General features: G+C 45.0%; 1 protein-coding gene across 5 annotated transcripts in view; it reads left to right on the forward strand.

The window, feature by feature from the left end:
* The first annotated feature begins 402 nt into the window (after nt 1-402).
* Epn2 (epsin 2) overlaps nt 403-27396 on the forward strand; it is a 68232-nt gene continuing 41238 nt past the window's right edge. For 2 of the 5 annotated variants that reach the window (XM_048448169.3, XM_048448171.3), the window contains exon 1: nt 403-546. The gene's annotated coding sequence lies outside the window, so the exon portion shown is untranslated. Of the gene's footprint in view, nt 547-1424; nt 1703-27396 lie in introns of those variants that run through there. The other 3 variants (XM_048448172.3, XM_048448174.3, XM_048448170.3) reach the window with 2 other exon arrangements.

Consider the following 27396-nt stretch of genomic DNA (forward strand, 5'->3'; position numbering starts at 1 on the left):
ATCCTCATGAAGTGAACACATTTGCAGCTAAATAAATCAACCCTGTCAGGCCTCCTTCCGGTCATTGCTTCACACAATATTTTTCACGACCAAGTGGAAAGACTAAGTTGTGGTTCTGAGAAGGCTGTGGGCTTGCCTGGTTCAAGGGAGGAGTGTGGATTGAGGGTTATAGTGTGTATGCCTTCGGGAATTGTTGAGGTTGGGGGATGCGGAGGGTTCTGATTTAGGGCTGCATAAATTTGCTTGGGTTTGTGTGATAGCAGGAGCTATTTAAGAGGAGGCCTTAGGGGCATATTGTGGGCGGGGCGGACAGGATCGGAGGCGGGGCCTAGAGACTAGGAAGGGCGGAGCCAGTGGCTACGGGGCGGGGCTTAGGGGCTCGGAGGGGAGGGGCTTGCGCGCGCGCGCTCGCCGCCGGCGCGCCCCCTCTCGGCCGCCATGTTGGCTGGCGTGTGGGTGTCAAACGCTGCACGGGCTCGGGTCGCTCCCGCCTCTCCAGCGTTGCCGGCGGCTGCAGCCTTGCACTCGCGCGGGCCGGGAACGGAGGTGAGCCGAGACGCGCGGGACTTGGGGCGGGGGTAGCTCGGGAGCCGGGGTGGGGCGGGGCGCGGACCTTCCTTCTCTCCAGTGCGTGGACGCCCCTAGAACACCGGCTTCCCCGTCGCTGGCCGGGGCGTGCACCGTGCGGCCAGCCGGACCCCACCCGGCTGGACGGCTCGCCCAGGCTCCGCCCCACCTGAGCCCGCTCTGGGCTGGGAGGACGCCCGCCTCCCTCCCGGCTGGGGCGCCTGTCCTTGCTTCACACCTCAGCTCCGTAGCCTTCAGTTTGGAGCAACCCCGCCCCTCCCCGGAGTGTGCGCTTCCCCGGCTCTCCCCCCTCGTCCCGGATCAGAGCCGGCTGGCCTCCTTCAGGGGGTCCGGGGAGGGGTCCCCCTTACCCACGTCCTTCTCGCCTCGGGGAACTAGGTTCCCCTACCCGGCCCCCACTCCACAGCACAGCGGGGACGGGGGCGGCGGAGCCAGGCTCCAGCTGCCTTTTGTTCCGCGTGGGATGGCAGAGACCCGGCGGCCCTGTTGGGCGAGTCAGGGTGGGCGAACCGCGCGTGGGGCCGGCCTCTTCCGGGAGACCCCCGTTCTCCGGTGTGCCGGCTCCCTCGGAGCGCGAGCCGAGCGCGTTGGGAGAGGCAGGCCATTCCTGGAGGAGTCCCGGCCAACAGGTTTTTTGTTTGCAACCTGAAGTTGGCCCAATGGCTTTGCAGGGGAGCCGGCCGCCAGAGCTCCCCAGAAACCCCGGCCGGTTTCAGGCCGTTCCTCGGTCTCGGGCCTCAGTCCCTCCAGCGGCCTCTTCACTTTAGTACTGCCTTGGGATGCGTTTGAAGTCTTGTGTTTCAGAAACGATGGGATTTAGCCATTCTTGTGATTTTGACAAGGGGAACTGAGGCCCAAAGATGCGTTAGTTTGCCCAAGGTCATCCAGTCAGAGGGTGTCAGTGTCACAGCTGGAAGCCCCATCTCCAGGGCACTCCACAGCTCTTAAGGATTTCTTTAAAGGTGTGCTGAGGATTCCTCCAAATTGCTTGCCTGTTATTTTTAACATTGACACAAGAAAATGGGCAGGGAAAGGTGAAAAAGACACGTGAATCCTTCATTTGCACACCTCAGAAAATAACCTGTGAAAGAAGGGACCGAAATGATTGAATAAGGTGAATTTCTATGATCGACGTCCCCCTTACATTACGTAATATAATGAAGACTTAGCGGGAACTTTGCGGTCCTGTAACTCCAGATAGACAGCGATAGCGGTAGATACTGGCGCCACACCGCAGTGATCGCTGTGCGTTGTAATTAAGCTTTCCATCTATTTTTCGTTGGTAATGAAGCTCTCATCTGTATTTAAATGAGCATGGGAGGAACTGCAGTTTGCTTCTGAAGGGTGTTACTAATGATTGTGTTGGAAGCACCTGTAGGTCTCATCTTTGATTTTTACGTGTGTTTGCTTTTGTTCTGTTTTGTGACAGGTTCTAGTCCTGTCTGTGGTGGTCCAGTTTGGCCTTGAGTGCACAGTGACCTGCCTGCCTCTGTCTCGTGGGTGGAGGGATTAAAGGGGTGGGCCACGGATTCAGGATGCTTTTTGTGTTTTTAAAGTTTGTTTTTCTAGTTTTAAAGTTAGGCTAATTATCTGTGTTTGTCTGCCTGGGCTCTTGTTTTGTAAACATTAGTTGCAAAGTCCTGTACCACGTGGGCTGCTGTATCAGGAGCAACTTTGTGGGGTGTTTGGATTTCCGAACTCTGAGTTGGAAGGATTGGGGGCTCTGTTGAGATCGCTCTTCCTTGAAGGGTGTGTGGTGCCAGACATCTGAGTTACAAAGAAATGTGAAACTTTAAAAAAAAAATTGTGTGTGTGTGTCGGGGGGGGGGGGGAGGGCTGTGCACCTGTGCCTGTAGGTACCCCCTGAGTGCAGAAGAGGGTGTCTGATCTCCTGGAGCTGGAGTTATATTTGGTTGTGAGCTGCATCTGTGGTTCTTTGAAAGAACTGTATGTGCTCTTAAACATTGAGCATTCTCTCCAGCCCATATATTTGAAACTTCGAAGTGACTATACCTGGCGTGGTGTTTACAGTCTTGAAAAGCGGCCCATCCTTTACAGAAACCCGCTGTTGAAATATGGCTGCCTGTTATGTAATCTTTCATAATCAGGAGTGGATTTCCCAAGAGTGGAGATTCTGATAAGAGTCCTGTGAAAGTAGCTGAAAAGTTTTGGAGAAACTTTCAATGGCTTGTTTTTCTGGAAATGAGAGGAACTTCGTTTTTAATTTCATTAGTAGTGGTAATTTCAATTTGTTGTGGACTAAAACATGGGAAGAATGAATTTCATTCAATTGCACTGATTGTAGAGCTTCCTTTCTTGTTGACAGGGTGTGATTGACTGGTTTGAGCCCCTAGTGACCCTGAGTGCTGAATTCAGAGCATTTTTTTTTCCCCAGAGAGCCTCACTGTGTTATCTAGGTTGGCATGGAATTTGATTCTCCTGCCTCACCCGCTCCAGGACTGTAGTACCATGCATAGCCTTTGTTCTGCTGGTCTTTGAATTTAAATGTATATTTGTATTTAAGCAAACTTAATGTCAAGCCTTGGCCAGCTACCAGTGTCTGGGCCCTTCTTCCTCTACTTTCCCAGCCTCCCCACCACACACAGTCTGTTACTCTGGCCATTTTGAGACTGTGACATCTTTGAGGCCAGTGGTTGCCCTGTCTTTCTTTACTTTTCCAAGGCCCAGTTCAGCCTGTGGCTTACAACAGTGTTCAGTAAAGGTCTGTAATAAGTAGTCCTTTGGCCAGGCCAGGACAAAGTCTTTTGATTCTGTACCATAGGCTCCACTGTTTAACTTTGCTCTGGCATAAACCACTACTGTTGGCCCAGCTGTATCGTGAAATTACTGTTCAGCTGGTTTCTTTTTTTCTTTTTCTTTTTTTTTCCTGCAGTGTTGGAAATTGAACTTACAGCCTCACACATGCTAGGCAAAGCAGTCTACCACGGAGTTATATTCCCAACCCTTCACTTGAAGTCAGGCAGTGGATATGTAGCTTTGGCTGGCCTGGAATGCAGTATATAGACCAGTTGGCTTGATACTGGGATTAAAGGCATTTGCACCATGACCAGCTAGCTTTCTTAGTTAAAAAAGAGATTTATATTATTGTTTATCATTTTATTACTTGCGTGTGTTTCTGTGTGTATGTGGGTGCAGCGCTCTCAGAGACTAGAGGGGTGTGGGATACTCAGGACCTGGAGTTGGGGCAGCTGTGAGCTTCTGACATGGGTACTGATCTTGGATCCTCTGAAAAAACAGCGCATGCTCTTAATTTAGTCATCTCTTCAACCCCAAGATTCTTTTTTAGGGGGGAGTGGGCTTGATTTCTCTGTAGTCCTTACTGTCCTGTAGATCAGGCTGGTCTTGAACTCACAGATCCACCTGCCTCTACCTCCCAAGTACTGAGATTGAAGGTGTGTGCACCATGCCTGGCCTGGAATTTTCTTAATTTGTTTATAGTGCCTAAAAGTCGAAACTTAGAAAAACAAGTATAAAAAACCAAAATCTGTGTGTATTCAACCACTTTATCTAGAGGTGTGTTTATCATACCTGTTCTCAGTCTGATGATTGAGAAAGTTCAGGTCCTGAATCTTGGAAGCTCAGCCTGGCATTGGTTGCACACGCCTTTAATCCCAGCACTTGGGAGGCAGAAGCAGGTGGATCTCTGAGTTGGAGGGTTACCTGGTCTACAGAGTGAGTTCCAGGACAGTCATGACTGTTACACAGAGAAACCCTGTCTCAAAAAACCAACCCCCCCCAAAAAAAAACCCCAAACCTAACAACTCAAAGCTCTTTCAGCAGCCTTTAAAACAGAACCACTTTCATCAGAGTGTAGGACTGGGATTAACAACCCTGTGTCAGTGGAAATACTGAGATCTACTAGGTTAAGCTCAGGGCTCAGCTGGTATTTCGCTTGTTTGATCTAGTAGGTTAAGCTTAGGACTCAGGTAGCTGGTATTCATGCTGGTTTGTGAGTCCCATTCCTGGGTTCCCTGTACTCTAGCTATTCTAGTAAAAAGTCCCATAGAGGAGGAATTCCTTGAAAGGCTGGGAATTGTGGATGAGTTAAAGTTCCTGGCTTTCCTTCTCCCAACCTTGGGATCTGTGGAAGTACTGTGATTTGAATGTCAGTATTTGAATGGGCTATATATCTTTATATGGTAGGTGTTTTATTTAGTTGTTTTATTTTATTTTATTTTTAAAGCATGCTTCTTTGAGCCAGGTCTGTACTTCTCTAGAGTGCACTGGATTCTTCTGGTGACTCTCTCAGCACTGTTGGGTCCTGGGTTCAGAAAAGAAAGGCCTTTTCCTGGTTCCTCTCCTATGAGCCTAGCCCAGGCAGTGTGCATTTAAGTGTGCATCTAAGGGTGTTCTAGAGAAAGAACGGGTAACTCTAGTTCTCTCTCTGTTCAAAGTAGTACAAGGAGTTAGTTGGTCCTTAGGGACTCTGGCTTTTGGTCTTGTAACTCAGCTGACAAATGGAATTGGGAGAAACAAGCTCTTCCTGAGGGATGACTGGCCATCTAGGGCTAATGCATGATGTGAATTTAAAAGCATTTATAATTAATCACTTCTGAATTCAGGCAGCATCCTTCTTCTGCTCTCACCCTTCTTTGGTAATGTCATTGTCACATTGCTCTCATAGTGCCTCAGAGAACCTAATGGCATACTGTGGGTGCCGCAGCCTCGTGGCAGATTGCTTTGGAGTTGGGCATGGGGTCTAAAGAGCCTTCTGGCTGGGTGGGGTGGGGCCCGTCCAGGCCTGTCCATCATTGAGCTTTGATTTGCTCTACCCCTAAAATGAGACCAACAAGGACTACTTCATGGAAAAGACATCAGCTCTCTAATTTGCTGTGCATCAGGATTCCCTAGAGGATTGGTTTCAGCTGGTTGCCAGGCTCCACCCCAGAGTTTCCAATTTAGTAGATAAATCCTGACAACACTTTTTGTGTTTTTTTTTCTTCCCTCTTTGTGATAGGGTCTTGTGTAGCCTAGGGTGACTTAAATTTGCTATGTAATTAAAAATTATTTTGAATTTATTACTCCTACTCTCTAAATGCTGGAATTATAGGCATGTGCCACCATGCTCCATTTCATGTGGTGCTAGGAATGGAACCCAGCAGGCTTTGAGTATGCTAGATGAAACACTATCACTGAACTGCATTATACATAGCCTTGAGAAATGTACATTCAAGTTTTTTTAAAAGTAAGTTTTATTATTAATTTTGTTGTGCTTTTTGAGACAGGGTTTCATCGTGTAGTCATGACTGGCTTGGAACTAGGCTGGCCTCTGCCTCCTGAGTGGGTTACCATGCTCAGCTATTACTATTTTCTTAAAAGCAAGTGTGTGTGTGTGCTATGTATATATATACATTTTAATTTATAATTGTTTTCTGTCTTGTGTTTGTGTGTGTGCTATGTAGGTGACCACAGTAGCCAGAATAGGCCATTGAATCCCATGGAACTGGAGTTATAGGTGGTTATGTGTAGTGGTATAGTATTTGTATTTTAATAAATCTTGCCTGAAGACCAGAGGCAAAGCTAAAGCCAGTAGAGGTCAGGTAATGGTGACACACACCTTTAATCCCAGGATTTGGGTGACAGGTAGATGGATCTCTGTGAGTTAAAGGACACGCTAGGCTATACTGATCAGTGCAGAAACAAATCCAGGTGGTGGTGGCCTACACCTTTAATCCCAGTACTAGGGAGTCACACAACTTTAATCCCAGCACTAGATGAAATATAAATGGGAGTAGAGAGAGGCTGTCTGTTTAGTTTACAGTCGCCCAGTCTTGGTAGAGTTAAGACTTCTCTAGAGACTTGGCTGTTTTGCTTTTCTGATTTTCGGGTTGAACCCCAATTCCTGTCTCTGGATTTTATTATTCGTGCTACAGTTATGAGCTATCAAATATGGGATCCAAACTCTCAGATCCTTTGGGGAGAGCATCAGGTGGTAACCTGCTAAGCCGTCTCTGCAGTCTCTGTCTATCTGTCTGTCTGTCTGTCTGTCTGTCTGTGTGCACACACAGTAGTGTGTGTGTGTGTGTATGTGTGTAGATCAGAGGACAACTTGTGGGAGTCAGTTTTCTTTTACCATGTGGGATCCAGGGCTACAACTCAGGTTGTCAGGCTTGGTGGTAAGTGGTTTTACCTCCTGAGTCAGCTGAGAGAATATTCATTTTTAACCAGTGTCTGTATGCTACTGATGTCCGTATGGGAACTAGTCTTTGGAATCCTGGCCTGAGGACGGAGAGAGAAGGCCTGTGAGGTGTCTAGCACCAATTGATTATGCAGAAGAAACACAAAATGTTTCTAAATATTGCTATGAAGATGGCGGCGTGGTATTTGGAAAGGAATTTGGGTTCTCTGAGCTCTGTTTTTTGTTTTTTTTCTGGTCATGATTTAGACTATGGCCACAGGCATTTTCCATATGTGAGTTAGTTGGATCATTTTCTTTAAAAAGACGGTTATGTGAGACGGCAGTGACCTACAGGATGGCAGTAAATTCTTGATCCTGTTGGAAAAGCAGGTTCATCATCCCTACATGGCTGGCATGGTGCTGTTTAGGCCTTACAGGAATGCAGCTTGAGAGGTTGTTGTTGGTCTTCTGGGCAGAACCCCTCAGGGTCATTAGCCATCAGTCGAGGTGTTATTCAGATTGGTGTTTAGAGTTCAGATTGGTGTTTAGAGTTTGAGAAAAAAAATTTTTTCCTCTTACCGCCATTTCTCTTGGTTTTTTAAAAAAACCTAACACTCAGAAGGGTTTGGCAACCTGTACCAGGCTTCTCAGTGAGTGGTATGTGGAGTGTGTGTTGTCTATGATATGTTTTGAGGGGTGCTGGGGTGAATGCATGTGGTGTCTGTTGGGAGTGCATATGGAGGCCTTTTCAGGTGTCTGTTGTGCTATGCCTTGTCTTGGGAAGGGATCTTTTAACTGAACAGGCAACTTGTCATTTTGACTGGGCTGGCTGGCCAGTGAATTCTTGAAGTCTTCCTTTCTTCTCCCACCAATGCTGGGTTGCAGGCATGTGCTATGCTCAGCTTTTTTTTTCTTGTTTTTTTGAGGCAGGGCTTCTTTGTAGTTTTGGATCCTGTCCTGGAACTAGCTCTAGCTCCCATTGACCAGATTGGCCTTGAACTCACAGAGATCCAGATCCACCTGCCTCTGCCTCCCAAGTGCTGGGATTAAAGGTGTGTACCATCACCACCACCTGACATGCTCACCTTTTTTTAAAAATATTTTTTATGGTTTATTTAACTTTCTTTTTTTATGTGCATTGGTGTGAAGGTGTCAGATCCCCTTCAACTGGATCTTCAGACAGTTGTGAGCTGCCATGTGGGTGCTGGAAATTGAAACTGGGTCCTCTGGAAGAGCAGTCAGTGCTCTTAACCACTGAGCCATCTCTCTAACCCCACATGCTCACCTTTTTATATGGGATTTAAGTTCTCATGCTCATAGAGTATGCGTTCTTATCCTCTGAGCCATCTCTCCACCTGATATTTTACAGCCGCTGTGTAAAACTCAGAACCATATTGTTTTCTTTCCCTCACCCTGAGTTGTGCTGTGTGTTTCTTTGACCTTGCTATTCCCTCATAACGGTCCTAAGAGTGGCATTTCACTGATTTTGTGCCCTCAGTTTGGGAGAGTGAGCTTGGCGGTGTGCTTGAATTCAGTCTGACACTGGTCTGATTTCGAAATTTTATGAAGTCATTTCTGTAACAATAGCTCACCTTCCCACACCACTCAGGAAAACTATACTACCCTCTGAAGAGCAGCCAAGAGGGACGGAGGTATGAACATTTGAAAGACAGTTTGTGTCAGTAGGCAGGATATTTGAAGTTTGGGGTCAGATTGATGGGTGAAAATGAAGTGTTTTTTGCTGGCACACTTAGTCTGACCAAGTGGACAAAGTAAACATTTGTGAGAAAATTAGAAGTCAACAGTGTGTGAACTGTGATTTTTATTTTTGTCAGGAGGCTAAGAATATAGAATAAGGGTCTGGAACGATATCTCAGTGGTTACCAGAGGGCCCAGGTTCAATTCCCAGCACCCACATGGCAGCTTACAACTGTCTGTAACTCCTTTTCTAGGGGAATCTGACATTCTCACACATGCATTCTTTTACATGCAGGCAAAACACCAGTGCACTTAAAATAAAAATAAATTATTAAAACAAAGATTCTAAACCAGGTGGTGGTGGTCTTTAATCCCATGCTTTTAATCCCAGCACCCGGGAGGCAGAGGCAGGCGAATCTCTGTCAGTACAAGTCCAGCCTGGTCTACAGAGCAAGTTTCAGGACAGCTAGGGCTGTTACACAGAGAAACCCTGTCTTGAGAAACCCTGTCTCACAAAACAAAACAACAAGTAGAATAAAAAAACATAGAAGAATCAGAGAGAAGGTAGGGTTGCTGGGCCTTGGAGAACAAGGAACATTATAAAGTAAACGGGAAGGCATTTCACACGGGGGCAACAGGGTTGGATTCCTCAGGTAGGCTTGGGTGTGGTGCCCAGTGTATACATCTTTGATGTGTGCTTTGTTGCATCTGTGTTGCTGGGGAGGGCACTTTGTGACTGAAGAGTTTGGATTTGATGTCCCGGGAGCTCTTATTCCTGGTACACCTACAAATCATGAAATCTGGAAAGGTATTTTTTGTTTTTAATGTATTTGATGGGGACTTTTTCCCAGGCTAGTCAGGGAGGGACCAATGATTTTTACAAGTGCTCAGACAATTCTAATTCTGCTGATAGAGCGTATCAGGCCCTGGAAGATTCCAGGAAATGGGAGTTTGAGAGAAGAGCAAGCCTAGGTTAAAGGAGGTGTGAGTAGCAAGCCCTGAACTCTCTTAGTCACTGGGAATGGGCTACAGAGAAATGGTGGGGCAAATGGAGAAAGAAGTGGGTAGTTTAGTAAGGGTAAAGAAAGTAAGAGCTGGTGGAGGGAGAGGTTGTGATCTGTTGGGTAATCCTTTCCACCTGAGCCCCAGGCAAGGAGCAGGTAGAGCTGGTTCTTATCTCTTCATCAGGGGTTCCTTCTCATACTCCAGATTGTTTTAATGATTTCAGCAGGCAGTATTTGCAAAATTTATTTATTTTGTATTAGGGATGTTTTGCCTGCTTCTATATTTATATGCCTTGTGCTTGCCTGGTGCTGTTGGAGGCCAGAAGAGGGCGTCAGATCCCTGGAGCTGTCATCTGGGTGGTGGGACTTGAACTTGGGTACCCTGGAAGGGCAACCAGTTCTCTTAACCACTGAACCACCTCTCCAGGCCCAATATTTGCATTTTTAAGTAAAGTCTTATTATATATAACTTAGATTGACCTAAAACTTGTGAACTTGTGATCCTCTTGCCTCAGCCTTGAAAGTGCAGGGTTTAAAGGTGTGTGCTATCATGCTCAGCTAAATCATATATATTTTTAAAAATTTGTGTTCATTGGTGTGTTTACCTGCATGTATGTCTGTATGAGAGTGCCAAGTATCCTAGAACTGGAGTTACAGACAGTTGTGAGCTGCCGTGTGGGTGCTGGGAACTGAACCCAAGTTCTCTGGAAGAGTGGCCAGTGCTACCTCTCCAGCCATCAAATCATATATTTTTAAAAGTAAGTTTATTCAAGACAGTTGTACTAAAGAGTTTATAACTTTGATATTTAATGTTACTAGTCACAAATAACAAGTGAGGTTTTTACCTAATGTATTTAATGCATGTCATATCTTACGGTGTTTGAACAAAAAAATAGTTAAATTTTTGCCCTATTTGATGCTTATTACACACATGTGCTATGTTTCCTGGTCTGGGATTCATGCGTGAGTGAATAAAATTTAAGTCCCTGCCTGCATGTCTTTGAGTCTGTAGATGTTGATTCTTGATAGAGTGAGAAATAATGTTGACCCTGGGTATGTCAGCAGGTAGGTAGAAAAGTGAAAAAGTATTGTTAGACATTGGTGGAATCCAGGGTCAGAGAAAGCGTCATAGGAAACAAGCCCTCTGGAAGTTGAATCTTGGTATGGAGTTAATGGGGATAGGGGAAATGAACAGAGCCAATGGTGTTGTGTTGTGCACGGGCTGGAGAGGAAAAGGAAGACCTAGGCAGGCCTGGCAGAAACTGGATAAGATTGGACTGGTGTTTCAGTCTTCTGGTGTTGTGATGAGTGGTCAGCACTGTAGGTCCTCCAACCCTTCCTTACCTGAACAGCTCTCTCTGCCAAAAGCAACAGAACTTACTTGAAATGGGTTGCTGTATTAAGATCAGCCAAAGGGCCATCTTGCTACAGGTGCTGGGTTGCCCAGTGGCAACAGGGCTCCAGGGCCTGAGGCTTCTCCTAGAACACCTGACAGGGGCACTCTGTTTAGTGACAGTGGGGAGGGTGGGGCTAAAAGAGTTCTTGCCCTACCCTGTTTTCCAGGCCAGTTTCCCAGGGCCAAAATTATCGATAGTTTCTCATGCGCAGGTGCTGACATGACATGAATAGTGGAACCAGAATGCCCACACTTAGAACAGTTGTGTTTTCTAGAAATCCCTGGAGAATTTTATGGCTATGTGGTGAAGATAAGGAACTTTCTGGTAAGCTTGAGATAAGTGTCCCCCCTAGAGACACATTGTCCCTGACTGGGTGCAGGGTATCAGGGAGATGAGATGATCCTGGCCTGAAGTTCTTGGTATGAACAAGAGGAAAGCTGTTGGGTAGGATTGAACCGCAGCTTCATCTGGCATGGTTCTATGTGTGGTGTTTCTTTTGGGTGCTGTCTCAGTTTGCTGCTTGTCCTGGGGGTTCAGGCCACAGTGTTGGTCCTGATGTGGATTGAGGAAGCCAAGGAGGAGAACCCACTTCCTTATCTTTACTGGCTTTTAGACCTTCCGTATTTCTTTGCTCATGGCTCTGTCTCAGCCAGCTGTGATTGTTCTGAGCATCTCCCAGCATCAGTGTGGCACTGCCTCACCTGCTTCCTATCTCCACTCAAGGACCTTTGACCCACTGGGTGCTTCAGTGTCTTCCCTATCTAGAGTTAGGGGAGAATGCTGCCTCTTTACACTGTAATCTAGCACGTTCACAGGTTCTTGGACTAGGCTGTGGATACCTTTGGGATTGGCCTTTGGGAGGCCATTAGCTGTCCATTATAGTTGCCAACATCAAAATCAGATCCTGTGCAGCTTTCCGCACTTGCAGCTTCATGGACAAATCAGAACACTTAGCAGTTGGAGGCTGCACTGTTGCTTGGCAACAATGGGTCAGAGCCAGTGTGGGCGCCATCTCTAGATGGGGCTTGTGAGTGCCAGTTCTCTATAGGCCCCAGCTCTCCCATGGTGCCCACTCATTTTCTTTCTCTGCTTGTTCTCCCACTCTGGGAACACGAAGACTTATCAGGTCCAGTTTTGACAGTGTTCTCTGGGGTGGCTGAGCTTGTCACCACCTCCTTGTTTTAGCTCATTTCGCACTTTACCTCATTTCCTGTCCTTCGGCGCTTGTCCCAAAGTCTCTCCTCCTGTTTCTACCTGGCACCCATTGTTCCACGTCCTCCTGACCCAAAGCCCTGTGTTCTGTACTATCTCTGATACTACATTTTAGGTGATATTGTTTGTGCTGTGACTCTTTGTTTCCCACCCCCCACTCCCCCTTTTGGCACCTAACTGTAGTCTGTAGTATATTCTGGTACCTTTCTCTGGGTGTCATTCTTGGAGTTCATGAAAAGCGAGTCCTTATAAGGTACTTCTGGAGCTGTTTCCATCAGAAGTCAAAAAATACACAAGCCTGTGGTCAGACATCTTGGTGCCAAGCACTCTCCTAGATACAGGGAATGTGACAGGAAACTAGTAGACTGCCTTCGTTGTAAAGACTAGCTCTAAAGAGGAAGGCAGAGAACCAAGAGAATGGACAATGACAGTATCAGGGTGCTCCTGCCTGTGGGGGTGGAGCCTGCTTCCTTTAGTCTCCAGGCTGGAGGTCCCATCTGCTTACATTGTTTTTGAAGGGCTGTTTCTGGAGCTCTTGTTAAAAGCATTTCCGGCAAAGATCCCCTCGTGTCCACACATTGCCTGAACCTAGTTGATAACTGAAATTTCAACAGGCCTCTAGCTACTTCCTTGTACTCCTGCTTGGCAGTGTGAACTGGAACCCTGATTTTCTTCTGAAGGGCCTCCTATAGAGGGACATGCGTTAAGTAACTCCTGGCTCAGGGTGGGGACATTTGGCAAGAGCCCTTGGCATTTGACAGCTAAGGGCACTTGGTGCTTTTATCTATTTAGAATATAATCCAGAAACTTCGTTACAAACTTGGTTTCATTATGGAGGATTCAGTTAAATGAAAACAGCATAATTTAGTGAAACTCATCAGCTTCAGCATTTTAAATCTAGATTTTTCCAGTGAATTACTCTAAAGCAAACCCCAAACTTTATTGGTAATGGCTTAGATTTATATTTTTAATGGAATTGGACTTTCCACAAAAAGGTGAAGACTGACCACTGTCCTTTTTATTTGAGACAGGTCTTATTCTGTAACCCAGGCTTGCCTGTGACTCAGTGATTCTCCAAACTCTCAGCTTGGACTTATAAATGTGAACAACCATACCCAGCTTCCATTATGGGCTCATTTAATTCTTATCCCTTTCCCAGGGTGTCTGTCCTGTGTAACCCTGGCTGTCCTGTAGACCAGGCTGATCTTGAACTCAGAGATCCACCTACCTCGGCCTCCCAAGTGCTGCGCCTTCAATTCTGGGCTGCGAATTCTTATTTATCTATTTATTTTGTTTTGCTTTGTTTCTCTATGTAGTCCTGGCTGTCTTATAACTCAATATGTATATATCAGATTGGCCTCGAATTCATAGAGATTGACCTTTTTTGGTGTCGGTAGTCCTGAGATTAAAGGCATATGCTCATGGCCAGCTCTGTTTATTATTACTATTATAGATTTTATTTTATTTTATTGTGTGTATGGGTATTTTGCTTGAATATATGTCTGCATCACAGTGCCCCTGGAAGCCAGAAGAGGGTGTCACTTCAGTCCCAGACAGTTGTGAGCTGGCTGAATCTGGGTCCTATGGAAGAAAATCTAGTGCTCTTAGCCACTAAGCCATTATTCTAGCCACTTTTTTTTTTAAAAAAAATTAATTTTGAGACAGGGTCTTACAATGGTAGCTCTGGCTGGCCCAGAACTCAAAACATTCATTGACCTTCCTCTGTGTCTTGTTGGCAAATGGCTTTAATTCCAGCACCCAGGAATGAGAGGTAGGCAGGATCTGAGAGTTCAGGGATAGCCTGGTGTACATAGTGAGTCCAGGCCTAGAGAGCCTAGACTCTATAGAGAGACCCTATCTCAAAATAGCCATAAAAATAAATTTTTTTGTAAGTTATATGCCACCATGCCTAGCTAATGCTGCATTTATTTTTTAATCTTTTTTAAAAATCTTTTTTTGAGACAGGGTTTCTTTGTGTAGCTCTGGAATTTCTGGTGCTTACTTCTTAGACTAGGCTGGCCTCAAACTCAGAGATCCTTGCAATGATGAAAGGTGTATGCCACCATACCTTGCTCTAATGCAGAGTTTTATAAAACTCAGAGATCCTTGCAATGATGAAAGGTGTATGCCACCATACCTTGCTCTAATGCAGAGTTTTATATGCTCCATGTTCAAAGCTGACTTTTCCAGTTGTGAAATAATGACTATACAAAAATACTGATTTGGGTTGAATTTTGTTATCACTTCTATTAAGGCAAAACATTAATAAGAGTTGCTATTTTAATTTTGCTACTAAAAAGTATTGATAAAATTTATCAAATTTACCATTATAACCATGTTAGACTGGGGTAGATGCTTGCTTGTGTAATCACTGATCTGTTTTTTAACTCTGGTTTGCCTGATTCAGACATTCCCTGTGCCTACCATCTTTTACCATGTGGTCTTCTGGTTGGCTTCTTTCCAGGTTTTTTTTTTTATGTTGTAGTATGGATCAGCACTTTATTCCTTATTGTTATTGAGTAATCTATGGGTAGATGACAACTTGTTTACCTTCATTTAAGATTTTAATTTTGGCTATTGTAAATAGTTGCTATTTTAATTTAACTACATGTTGCTTAATTTGAAATGTGGTGATAGGATACATGGATCAAGAAGAAAGTGTTACTTGAGAGGGTAGGAGTGGTTTGTTTCTGTTTGTTTTCAACACACACATTTTGAGGGAACTTATGTCTGAAGTGCAGCATGCCTAATACAAATGCATGGCAGTGCATGATTCAGGCCTCTTTGGGCTGTTTGTTAGCTAGGAACTGCTGAGGATGCTGTTCCTCTGTGGAAAGCCTCCCCTTTTTGCTCAAGCCACAGCTGTGGGGTTGGGATGAGTACAGGACCTTAGTCCTGGGGTGGAGGACATGTAGTCTGAGACTTTGCTTTGCTCTTGCATTTTTTGGGGGACAGGCTTGTGTTTTCATGAGACCCCTTGATGGAAAGGTTTGCATTCTTAGGTACCAAGGTGGTGCAATCACAAAAATTTGAATTCAGGCAGGGGTGGTGGTGGCACATGCCTTTAATCCCAGCACACAGGAGGCAGAGGCAGGCAGATTTCTGTGAGTTTGGGGCCAGCCTGGTCTACAAGAGCTAGTTCCAGGACAGGTTCCACAGCTATAGATAAATCCTGCCTCAAAAAAACAGAAAACAAAGACATGAATTCAGATCACCAGCATCTAGGGAAAGGCTGAGTGTGACAACAGGTGCCCATAACCTGGTACTGGGTACATAGAGACAAGTGGATCCTGGGGGCTCCCTGGCCAGCCCATCTAGCCAAAACAGTGAGTTCTGGGTTCACTGAGAGACCATTTCAAAAAACAAAAAAGGTGATGGAAGACACCTTACATCAACCTTTGGACTCCACACGGGCACACATGTATGAAGAGTCCCACGTGCACAACACACAGGAATACACACGCCACAAGCCAAGTGCACGAGGAGGACAGCACCCCAGAGTCTGGTTTGGCAGGCTGGGAGAGAAACTGATGTCTGCATTGCTGTTATCTTCCCTGGTGAGGCTGAAGCAACTAGTCTGCAGACCACTCAGTGTGGGTGTTTTGGTTTTATTTTAGTTTCTCTCTCTTGTTTGCTTGTCTGTCTGTCTGTCTGTCTGTCTGTCTGTCTATGTAGCTATCTATCTATTTTTGACACAGGGTTTCTCTGTGTAGCCCTGGTTGTCCTGGAACTCACTCTGTGCACCACTACCACCTGACAGCTTTCTTTTTTCTTGTGGTGGAGGACTGACCCAGGGCTGTATGTTGTTACCTCCAAGTTGGCATCACTGAGCTCCACCCCCATCCCAGGAATCACTTTGTAGATTTGTAGAGCAGACTGACCTTGAACTCACTGAGATCCACCTCCCTCTGCCTCCCAAGTTCTGGGATTAAAGGCGCATGCCCCCACTGCCTGAGCCCTTTCCTTTCTCTCTCTCTCTCTCTCTCTCTCTCTGTCTGTCTCTGTCTCTCCCTCCCGCCCTCCCTGTCTCCCTCCCTCCCCCTCTCCTTCCTTCCTTCTCAAGATTTATTGTATATATAGTGTTCTGCCTGCAGATAAAAGGGGACACCAAATCTCATTACAGATGGGTGTGAACCATCTCTCCAGCCCCCCTTTCTTTTTTTTTTTAAAGATTTTATTTATTATGTATACAGTATTCTGCCTGGATGTATGCCTGTGTGCCAGAAGAGTACACCAGATGTCATTACAGATAAGTGTGAGCCATTATGTGGTTGCTGGGAATTGAACTCAGGACCTCCAGAAGAGCAGTTAGTGCTCTTAATCTTTGAGCCATCATCTCTCCAGACCCATTCTCTTTTCTTTAAAGAGAAATAAATTATCAAAGAAAACACTTTGTTGAACTAAAAAAAAAAAACTATATTGGTATAAGAGAAAGCAAGGAGTATAATTAACTGTAACCTGACAATTAAGTAGATGATAAACTTGGAAGAAAGAAAAGTGTATATATATGTTTAAACAACCTCCCAATTCTTTTCCTTTCTACCAAAACCCCAGGTTATTGTTTTTATTTAGTTCTTTTTTTTCTTTTCTTTTTTTTAATTTTAGATAGACAGGTTATCTTTGAATACTTCAGAGATCTACAGAATACGGCATTTAAGATGTTTTTAGTAATATAGGCTCTTTTTTTTGAAAGTAATTTTATTAAATTATAAAAGTTTCCATTTCCGCCCCTCTTCCCAACGCCCTCCCACTCCCCCCACTCCCTCTCCTCCTCCCTCTTCGTCCCTTAGGGCAGTCAGGGTTTCCTGCCCTGTGGGAAGTTCAAGTTCCTCCCCCCTCCCTCCAGGTCCAGGAAGGTGAGTATCCAAACAGACTGGATCCCCAAAATCCAGTATATGCAGAGGAAACAAGTCCCAGTGTCATAGTCAATGGCTTTTCAGAAAGACTTCGGGCCAGCCACATTCAGAGAATCCGGCCAAATTCCGAGAATCTGGTTAGATCACGTCCTCGTTCAGTCCCAGTCCAACTGGCCTTGGTAAACTCTCATTAGATCAGTCCCCTTGTATCAGTGGGTGATAGCATCCCTCGCAGTCCTGATTTCCTTTTTCATGTTCTTCCTCCTTCTGCTCCTCATTTGGACCTTGGGGGACTCAGTCCGGTGCTCCAATGTGGGTCTCCGTCTGTATCGCCGTCCTTCGCCAGATGAAGGATCTGGATGGGAGCTGGGATGGCAGGCGGGAGAGGGTAGCCAGCATTGCAGGGCGACCTGGGCGTCTATGGGGTCGGGGAACGCCCAAGCTCCTCCTCACCGGGACCCTGCCATGGCCCGAAGCAAACTCACCCCTCCGATGGCCCTCTGCTAGAAGTCAGGGCCCCTGCTTGTCAGAAATCGTTCTTTTTTTTCTTATCTCTAAGTTAGGGTCTCTCTACAATCTGATCAGTTTTCGAAGACCAAAGTCAGCAGACTGAAAGAGACTTCATTCATTCTGTACTCAGTGTATTTTTTTCCCAGTCCCCTTTCCCTCACCTCTCTCTGCCTCTTTTCTCTCCCTCTATCCCTACCCACCCTACCCCTTCCGTTACTATACTAGAGATTGAACCCAGGGCCTTGTGCATAGCAGATAACCACTCTTCTTCATAACTGAGCTATGCACCTAGCTCAAGGTATTGTTTTCTGTACAAAGTCACCTAAGATTTTTAAGGAGGTAGGGGCTGGATCTTCCTATATAGGGACATACCTGACATTCCCATAATGAAACATACAAGAGAAAAGTGTATCTAACATCTGCAGTCATCATTTTAAGTGCCAAAGAGCTTTCAGGATGACTGGGCGTGTCTGTTTTTTAGCAAACCTGGGTCAGATAAAAAGAGGATGGTCTTTGTAATAAAAACCTAAGTGAAACAAGCAAGACTTGTTTCAGCTTTTCCCTGGTCTCTCAGTCATAGCATTTCTTGGTCCAAGGTTTGGGACAGGACTCTGATTTTGCGTGTCTTAGAACCCTCAGTTGGATAAGGTTAGTCAGATTGTCTGTATGGCTAGCTCTTTGACATAGTGGTGAGTAGTAGGGACGGTGTCAGAGCAGTTGTGGCCTCCTGGTTGGTGTGTGGCTGATGGGGAGGAAGTTTTGTGTTTGTGACCTGACTTGGGAAAGAGGATCCTGGTTTCCATGACTTGCCCTGGGAAAGGGACAGCAGACAGGCAGTTAGGAGAAAGTCAGATGGCTCTTCTGTGGTTGTCCACTGCCCTTCAGTTCAAAGTGCAAAGCATGCCCCCAACAGTGATCATCAGAGAAATTTGGAAGTACATACTGTAAGGAAGGCTGAAGGTCTGTCAACTGTGACTACTGTTAACTGAGTTCTTTCCGGCTTATTCTGTCAGTCAGTTTATTACCACCACCCTCCCACTCTCCTACCCTTGGGGTCCTGGTGGCTCACTGTCTGTGAGGAGACCTGCATTGCTTTCCCTTTTTCTAGGAGAGCTGATGAATGCTCCATCACTCCCTTGTTGTGGGGTTAGCAAGCCCTGAGAGGCTTGGGGCAGACAGGAGAAAGTCTTTGTGAGACACAGAGGACTTGGCAGCCACCTTGAAGTATTGTGGTAGGAGGAATGAGCAGCAGTTTGGGGTGTTGTGGTACTGTTGCTAACTGTAGGTGTAGAGGAAGAGCAGCAGGGTGGGAAGAGTAAGGCAGGATTGCAGAAGCAAACTGTTGGCATTGCTGCAAGCTTGTTGGAGGCTTTCAGAATGTGGTACACTGGCTCTTTGGGCAAGGTTACTTACTGAATAGTCACTGGGCCTCGTTTTTTTCTGTCTCCATGGTATAAAGGAAAAGGTTACTTGCCACATACTACCTAGTGCATCCAGAGACTTTCCAGTCCCAAGTAAGAGCAGCATTGGATCAGAAATATCTTCTCTGGGTATGTGCTCTCCCTTTGGTAGGTGGGATTGGCTTGATGACAGAGGTTGATCCTTTCTACTCAGTCTACTACATTTTTTTTTTCAAACCCGAGTCCCCAGAAGAAAACAGGCCTGTTGCTTAGGAAATGTGTTTGCCTGAGGCCAACTGTGGTGCAAGCAGGGAGCTGGAGCAGGCTCTGGGCCAACCAGGCTACTTCATGACATTCTGTGCTGTGCCTAGTCATTTCCTTCTGGGGACCTTGGCTTTCATTCTGCACGTGGATAGATCAGAGTTGCGTGAATTCCTGTGAATAGCCTTTGTGGTGGGAAAATTCTGGATTTATCTAATGCAGTGGTGCTAGATCACCGGGTTAGTCACAGAGCCACCCCCAGTGTAGAGATGCTGATCTTCCCCAAGACTGACCACAAGGAAGGTGGCAGGCGCCTGTGGACCATGTGTCCAGCAAAAAGTACATTTGGACTATTTTGTTAGAATACAAAAGCTATAACAAAAGATTTATAGACGTTTATTTAGAAAAAAAATCAGTTTAGAGCTCAAAAAGAGGAACTAAATATCCCCCTTAGCTGGAAAGCTAAGTCTGTGATGACCCTCTGACCGCTGAGGCCCTCGGAAACAGTTTGGAATAGTTTGGCTGAGATTTTCTCTTTCTGTTGGAAGTATGATTTTGATGTGGCTTGTGGTGGCTGAGAACAGTGGCTTGATGATGTGCTATCCTGTGAGCCTTAGGCCACTTAGTTGTGTGTAGTAATCTAGGGGAAAGCTAAGGAGTGCCTGAGGTGGGGATGACTTTGCATCTGTAGATCAGCACTTGGTGTAGCAGCCCCTCCCCGTCTGCTCAAAGGAAGGATAAGCTGGTTGTCCTTGCTCTCTTATCTGTTCCTTGTGTGTTGTGTCTGCGGAGGTTTGGAGAGGGAGGCAGTGTTTGGTCTTCATCCTCAGTTTAGTGCCCAGGTCTGATAGAGGTAATAGGAATAGAAGTCTGATGTAACCTTGTACTGGTGCACAGACCTGCTTAGAATGTACACTGGGTAGAGTTTGTACATAGGGCTACAGGTGGGTCTACCAGAGGGAAGACCTAGGCTATTGTGGACTGTGGGGAAGCCACTGAATGTGAAGCTGGGAGGACTTGGAGGGGAGCCTCACCAAGAGAGGGACAGACTTAGGAAGGCCTGGGTTCCTTGCCCTAGATGGTTATTGTTGGTGCCTAGCTCCCTCCTCACTGCAGGGTGCACAGATCACAATGGGGTCTGGGCTGGCATCTAGGTTTGTTGGTTAAAGATTTTGATATGACTTGGCCTTTCTTTTTTTAATTAAAAAAAATAGAGTCAGGTGGTGGTGGTGCAGGCCTTTAGTCCCAGCACTCAGGAGGCAGGGGCAGGTAGATCTGAGTTCACGGCCAGCCTCATCTACAGAGCAAGTTCCAGGACAGCCAGGGCTACACAGAGAAACTCTGTCTTGAAAACAAACAAACAAAGGATAGGAGTTTTAATTTTTTTAATGAAATGTTCAGTTCTAAAATGAAAGGTTATTAAAATACATCAGGAGGCTGGTGAGATAGCACATAAGTTGTCCTCTGACTTCTATATATGCACTGTGCCGTGTGTGCCCGCCAAATAAGTAAATAAATGTCATTAAAAAAGTATACTTTAGAAAGTATTTCCCTGGGGCTGGAGAGACAGCTCAGAAGTTAAGAACCATGGCTGCTCTTCCAGAGGTCCTGAGTTCAATTCCCAGCAACCACATGGTGGTTCACAACCATCTATAGTGAGATCTGGTGTCTTCTGGTGTGCAGGCACATGAAGGAGAAACCTTGTATACATAATAAATAAATATTTAAAAAAGCCGGGTGATGGTAGTGCACACCTTTAATCCTAGCACCCGGGAGACAGAGGTAGGTGGGTCTCAGAGTTTGAGGCCTGTCTGGTCTACAAAGCAAGTTTCAGGACAGCCAGAGCTAAACAGTGAAACCCTGTCTTGATAAACCAAGGGGGAAGTGGGAGAATTTCCTTTTACTCCTGATCACCTGTGTTCTGCCTGCCATTTTTCTTGGTAACTACTTGGTAGTATAGTACCCTTCCAGTAGTGTCCATGTAAATATAGCATGGTTGTGTGGGTTTTTTCTTCCTTTTTTTTTTTTTTTTGAGACAGAGCTCACTGAATAGCCCTGGTTGCCTTCGCTTGTCGCTTGTCTCTGCCTCCTGAATGTTGGGATTAAAAATATGTTTCACTAAACCCAGCTCTTTTCCCCCTTCTTATTTGATAAAGATAGCATATTGTCTATAAACCTCAACATTGTAATTTTCTCTCTCTCCTTTTTGAATTTTTTTTTTTTTTGCTTGCTATTTTTTTGGGGGACAGTGTCTCACTATGTAGTCCTTGGATAGCCTGGAACTCACAGAGATGAGATAGGATCAGGTGTGTGTGTGTGTGTGTGTGTGTGTGTGTGTGTGTGTGTGCATGCTTGCACATTCGCACACTCCTGGGGATTTGCTGATGTGCTTGCTCATGTGTTTAGGGAGACTAGAGGTCAGCACCTTGTGTCTTTCACTTTCTACCTTATTTATTTAATTATTATTATTATTACATTTATTGATTGTATCTGTGGAGGTCAGAAGACAACTTAGGAGTTACTTCTCTTTTTGTCCTGTGTAGGTTCTAGGGATTTAACTAGAAAATCAAGCATGGTGGTAGGCATCTTTACCTACTGAGACTTTCGACAGATCACCCAGTTTTTCTCCCGAGTGTCCACATTGCCTTTCCACCAGCAGTGTAGCTGTTATTTCCCCCACAGCCTTGCCAGCCTCAGGTGTAGTCGCATGTTTCGATTCCTGCCAACCTAATAAGTGTAAACATTATCCCAATATAGTTTAATTTGCATTTTTATGAAATTGAGCTTATCATACTATCACATGTTAAGGACTGTGTGTATATATTTTTAATTTTTAAAGATTTATTTTTTCTTTTTGTTGTTTTTGGAGGCAGGGTCTCACTATACTAGCTGCCCTGGAACTCACTGTATATAAACCAGACTGGCTCAAACTCAACAAAGGTTTGTTTGCCTCTGTTTCCAAAGTGCTGGGATTAAAGGAGTGAGCTGCTATGTGTGGCTAAGATTTATTTTTTTTATTGTGTACATATGTGTGTCTGGAGTCCAGAAGAGGCCGTTAGGCATTGGAGTTCCTTGGAGCTGGAGTTAAACGTGGTTGTGGGTCACCTGATATGAGTGTAGGGAATTGACTCTTGGTCCTTTGGAAGAAAAGCCAGTGTTCTTACCGCTGAATCATCTCTCCAGACTCTTGGATTTCTGATCCTAACACTTCCACCATACCCAGTTTTATGCTTCGTGCATGCTAGGTAGATACTACCAATTAAGCCATTTCTCTAGCCCTTTAGTTTCTCTATTTGTGGGTCATAGGCTGGTTGTATTATGAGTTGTAGAACTTGATCAGAACTGAACTGGAGTTGAGGTCTGGTGGTCCCATATGTGGCTTATTAGTGAGCACAGTGCCTCCCTCATCAGCTCTGACTCCATTTAGTTCATTAAGTGCTTCCCCAGCAGAGTCTCAGACCCAGTGCTTGGGTCTTCTTGAGTCAGCTCTGGGCACATAGTGCTTAGCACTCAGGTAGGTAGTAGACACTGACCTAAGTACATGTGAACAGCAGGAGAGGAGCTGTGGCTTTGCTGTAGACTGTTGAGGTCTTGGGTTCTCTTGGGAGGCATATGAAGACATTTCAGGACAACCAGTTCTCATAGTCTTGTTCTCCCCAGCATGACTCAAAGGAGAGAGGCAGCTGGAGTGAGAGAGGCCAATGTGCAGCCATCCACATTTTGTGGACAAGTCAGCTGTTCTTTGTTGGCCTCACTGCTGAAGTTTCTAAAGCAGAGTGGGTTATATCTGGGCACAGGAAGAAGCCATTGGGCATGTAGATCTGCATAACTTGCAGTTGTCAGTGCTGGAAATGCACCCCTAGATTATTATTTTTCCAAGCAAAGTGGGACAATCGCAGTCTAAACACTGAATAGAAACATTTGGCCAGTGAATATAAAACCAAAAGGAAAATAACAACTTTGATTTCCTTTTGATACTTTGTTTTGACATTTGGCAGCATACTTCTAATCTTTTAAGAATTAAAAAAATTATGGTATGCAAACTTCTGTTTGTTTATGCTTGTTAAATTTAGTGTGAAATAGACTAAAAAAATTCTCCTGTTCCATGTTAGCCTGCTGTTTTGCTTTTCTTCTGGAGGGGTATGGTGAAGGGACAGAAGAGGCCAATCAGAATCCTTCAGGGTGCTGGGGATTCCTATAGCAGAAGCAAGTGCTGTTAGCCTTTCTCGCCATAACTCCCAAGCCCTAATTTTACTGATGCTTGAGGACTGGTCCCATTTTATAAATTAATTTCCTGGTGGTGACTAGTGGTGGGTAGATAGTAATCTTGAGTTGTTTTAAAGCTGAAACAATATCTTTATATCATGGTAGGCTTTTTTGTTTTGTTTTTGAGACAAGATCTGTATATCTGAGACTAGATTGGCCTGGAGTTCAATATGTAGAGCAGATTGGCCTTGCACTCACAACATTACTACATAGACCTCTTGAGTGATGGGATTATAGATGTGTACAGACACCCAGTTTTTTGGTTTTGTTTTTGATAGACACACTTTATACTCAGGGTGAGCTTTTAATGGGCCTTGCTTTGGAAATGGTGAGGGTCTGAAGGGTTGTGAGTTCATAGTAGGGAGGATGGGAAGAGTTTGAGTACGCAGACTGGATCCATGACCTTGAGGTGTCACCCATTCTTGTAGTAGATGTGTACCAGGCAGTTGGCCAGGGTTGGTTTGAATCAATGTGGAGATTGTTCCCTAACAATCTCAGTTCTGGAATTGCAGGAGGAAAAAGGGAGGGTGCGACAGTACTGGAAGTCTAGGCAAGTTCCTGGATCCTTGGCTGAGGCCTTGGCTTCGGCAGGTGGTAGATGCCAGGCAGGGAATCCCTGGCAGCATTGGGGCTGTCAGTTCTGCTGTGGGATGGATGTGCAGTTGCATGTGTACAGAGCACCTACACTGTTCTTGAGGGTCCTTAGTAGAAGGCAGATCTCCATGTCTTGCTGTGTGTAAACAAAGTGTGTCCCTCTGCACTCTGTATCCAGGTGCCTTACTCTCTCTTTGTCCTGCCTTGTTCCTCCCAGGTGAACATGTTGACCCCCAGGCTCCTCCCTTGCCTCTCCCAGTGCCAATTGCCGCTTGCTACCTCTGTTTTCAGGCCTGTCATTCCTAGTGAATGATGTAGAAACTATGCTTCTGCTTCCTCTGAGGCCTCTCCTTGTTTATTTGCTGTTAGGGGCCTTGGACCTTACCACATATGGTTTATTGGAAGTCTTTCCCCACCATTTTGATGGTTTCCCTGCCTTTTCTCACTTCTTGCCCCACCCAGCTCTTCTCATTGTGGCATTCAAGTGGTGTCCTGTCTTCATTCTTCCCACTTGGCCTCTGTCTATATTCCCTGATGAAAATTTCAGAAATACCATTCTGACTAAACCAAACAAACCCAGCTTTAGTACCGTTGTCTTTGGCAGTATTTCCTAAAATACTTTCAGTGTTACGCAATTCAGTGGTAGTTTTAATAGTTCTTTATCTTAAAAATGCACTTGTACTTGGGTTCCTCAGAGGTAAATAGTCAATATAGGGACCAAGCAGTGCTACCAGAAGGGAGAAAACATAGATAGATGTTCATAGCAGCATTATTCATAGTAGCCTCAAATGTTGATCAGCTGGTGAATAGATAACAAAACGTGGTACGTCCATGTAACAGCGAGTCACTGAATCATAAAATAGAATGGTTAACTGATGCAACATGGATGAGTCTTTACTTTTTGGGGAGATGAGGTATCTGTAGTCTTGGCTGTTGTAAAACTTGTGGTATAGACCAGGCTGGACTTAAATTCACAGAGATCCTTCTGCCTCTGTCTCCCAAGTGCTGAGATTAAAGGTGTGTGTTACTACACCTGACTGCACTAGTCTTGAAAATAGAATGCTGAATGAAAAAAAAACAGACACAAAAGGCCATATGTTGTCTAATTTCATTTATATCTATGAAATAAAGAACCAGAAATAAGCAAATACATAGAGACAGGAAAGAGAATCGTAGTTGCTAGGTACTCTGGAGGGAGCAGAGAGCAATGACAAGTAATGAATCCAGGAGATTTGAGGAAGAGAAAATTGATCTGAAATTATGTAGTTTTGCCTGCACTAATTATAAAGAATCTAGAAACAAAACTGAATTTTGTGTTTTAGGGTGGTAAGTTTTCTCCTGTGTGAGTCATATCAATAAAAACACTACCTTTCCATACCATAGTGATAACTGATTTCATTTATGTTGTTACTTAAAATGAACATCTTAAAGCAAGTTATTTAGTAAAGAAAATCACAGCTAGAGAGATGGCTCGGTGGTTAAGAGTACTTGCTGCAGAGGACGTGACTTCAGTTCCTAGCATCCACATGGCAGCCCAGAACTGTCTGTAACTTTAGTTTCAAGTTACCTGATATCCTTTCTAACCTCTGAGAACAGTAGGTATGTGTGTGGTACAGATATGTACATGTAGGCAAACATGTCTACATATAAAAAAACCTTTTAAAATATCAAATATTAAGTAGTAATAGGTTTTCATTCCTAAGAGGGCCCAATGTAGGTAAGACTCATTGTTAGCAATTGGCACTATTGGGGGGGAAATGACAAGTGTCTTGAAGGTGAATATCAGGCTGGTAAACCTGTGCTGGCTAGCCTGCTTGGTGGGGGCGCTGGGGGCCTGTTTTGTGGCATGCTAGTATGCTGGCTGGCCAGCCTGCTTCCTCCACCACCGTCTCCATGCCTTGCCAACGCTCCCTTCTTTTTCCATGAGACTTGGCTCAGTCTCCTTTCTCCTGGGCAGGGCCACAATGGGGTACTTGAAGCCCTGCCTGCTTGTCTGCTCACCAGTTGTCTGGAGTACCCACTTACTTGTTGTTGTTGTGTGTTGTCTTGTGTGGGGATGCTGCCCTCAACCCAGAAAAAAAGGCGTATCTTACATGTTCAGAAATCCCTTGTATTTAGTGGCCTGTAGAAGGTGTCTGTCATTTACTATTAACTGAAAGTAGTTTAAAATACAGTGTAAAAAGCACTTTTACCTTAGGAATGAACAGTTCTGGGAACGTGCCTCTATAAGGTTCAGCATAGATGTGCCTTGAGACACATGTATGCTACAGTGCTATGCAGAGACAGAAGTGGAGTGTGTACACCCGCTGCTGCATGATGTTAGACTCACAAATTGCTTGAAGGTGGTTGAGCTGTACCTTGTATGGAATGATAGGGATGAAATTCGGACACAAATAAGTGGTTGTTTAGGCTTTCAAATGCTGTTATAAGAAAGTCAAAGAGGGACTAGACACATTCACGGTGGGGGCCGCTCACATGTATAGTCTAAACTACTGAAGAATCTAGCTTGAGCACAGACATTTGAGATTAGTCTCAGTGACAAAGTACACCCTACCCTTTCCCTCCCAAGATAGGGTTTTTCTATATAGCCTGGCTGTCCTGGAACTTACTCTGTAGGTCAGGCTGACCTCAAATATACAGAGATTAAAGGCATGGGCCACCACCACTGGGCTCTTTTTTTTCTTTTTTAAGTATATTTATCAAGATAGTTCAGCTGTTAAAGGCTACACAACAAGCCTGATAATCTGGAGGCCATGTAATGGTAGAAGGAGAGAAACAACTCCAAAAAGTTGTCCTTTGACCTCCATATGTGCCTTGCGTGTGTGCCTATACACTCATGCATACAAATAAGTAAGTAAATAGCAAGAGGCTGAAGACGCAGACCCCAAGCTGTTTGCTTTAAGGTGGAGAAGTGAGTAGGGAAGCGGGTCCTCCTTTGATCTATCCTTCAGCCCTTGTGGGCCGTGGTGCTCCAGGGCTCACTTGCTTTGTGTTGTACACCTGGTTTGCCTATAATCTCTTGTTCATACCCAGCATACCTAATAGAACATTATGTAATCAAAAAAAAAAAAAGCAGCCAGAAGACATGGGTGCTTGTTCTCTCCTTTTCTGGGCCTACCAGTGCTGTTATTTGAGAGTAAGGAAGACAGACCGTGTATGATGTCATAAATCTCTAATGCCAGCACTCAGAAGGCAGAGGCAGATCTCTTCTGTTTGAGGCCAGTCTGTTCTACATAGTAAGACCCTGTCTCTAGAAGAATAAAAAAAAAAAAATTAAGGGTCCATGTGATGGCTAAGCAAGTAAGATGCATTTGTCCCCAGCTCTGACAGTCTGAAATCTTGGAACTAGTTGGTGGAAGGAGAGAGAACTGACACTTAAAATTGTCCTTTGAACTAGACACAGACACAGATGCATACGCACGCACGCCAGCGTATCAGTCATGTGCTGAACAGTAATGGACTACCAGGACG

Source organism: Myodes glareolus, chromosome 9, assembly GCF_982192425.1.
Source record: "Myodes glareolus chromosome 9, mMyoGla1.1, whole genome shotgun sequence".
NCBI classification, from domain to species: domain Eukaryota; kingdom Metazoa; phylum Chordata; class Mammalia; order Rodentia; family Cricetidae; genus Myodes; species Myodes glareolus.